Source organism: Haplochromis burtoni, unplaced genomic scaffold, assembly GCF_018398535.1.
Source record: "Haplochromis burtoni strain Fernald_Lab_line unplaced genomic scaffold, NCSU_Asbu1 Contig_195, whole genome shotgun sequence".
Lineage (NCBI taxonomy): Eukaryota > Metazoa > Chordata > Actinopteri > Cichliformes > Cichlidae > Haplochromis > Haplochromis burtoni.
The window spans coordinates 873,089-874,107 of NW_024582556.1; the positions used below are offsets into that span (position 1 = coordinate 873,089).

Consider the following 1,019-nt stretch of genomic DNA (forward strand, 5'->3'; position numbering starts at 1 on the left):
TAACGCGTTCCTGATTTTGGCATAATAACTAGTTACCGTGCTCGTTACCACAATAATAACGTAGTTACTGTAACGCGTTACTTAATAACGCGTTAGTCCCAACACTGTTTATTTATTGAATTGGAGATATCAAAATCAGCCACACCTTGGCATTGTTGATTCTTTAGATCTTGAGGGGTGATTCAAGACTTTTCCACAGTGCTGTATTTGAAATTATTTAAATGATTTGTGGTGATGTAGGGATTTTTATCCCATACTGTTCCAGACTAATCAAGAACTGTTGGCGGAGATGACACAAGCTATAGCATTTAAAAAGATATCTCTCAGATGATTGGGAAGACCGGATAATTATTTTAGAAAAGGGCACAAATCTACGTCTTTATTTGGAGGACATGTCACAAGGTATGGAGAGATCTTTGTTTTGTAGCAATGGCCATGTTTATGTTTAGTCTGCCTGATGAATGCATGAGCGATGACTGGGAGGACAGTGTGTATGGTTTCATGTGTTGTCTTCTTGTGATGATACGTCCCTTCCTCGGTATTTTGTGTGTTTGAAGTGTAAATAAACTAATGGTAGTGGCCACAATGGTAACTGAAAAATAAAAGCCATTGAAAGCGGTGCATTTTATTGGAAGCATACCTGATTTCAGCTGATAAGTTTGAGCAGCAATGACATGAAAGTAAACGGAGCAAAAAAACCATTTGGTCTGCAGTTTGATATAAAGAGAGGTTAACAAGCCACACGGAAGCAGTTCTTCTGGCTTTTAACATTCAAAATGAGTCAGAGCGTCTTTGGTTCATTCTCAGTAATAAACACATCACTTATTTACAGAGCATTTACAAGAAACAGCAGTGCAATCTCAATTGCAAACATGATTAAAAAAAAAAAAAAAAACCCTTTCCAAAACTCACTGTGCTTGAATTTGGGAACCGCTTCTCCACAAGGTATTAAAGTGCGTTCTTGGTCAGTAGTCAAGTATATAGTATAGTCAGAGCTATATTAAATATAATTAAATGAG

General features: G+C 36.9%; 1 protein-coding gene across 1 annotated transcript in view; it reads right to left on the reverse strand.

Moving 5' to 3' along the window:
* Nucleotides 1-589: 589 nt before the first annotated feature.
* ly75 (lymphocyte antigen 75) overlaps nt 590-1,019 on the reverse strand; it is a gene marked incomplete in the record, with an annotated part of 27,209 nt that continues 26,779 nt past the window's right edge. The window contains 1 exon segment of the mRNA XM_005935253.3: nt 590-1,019.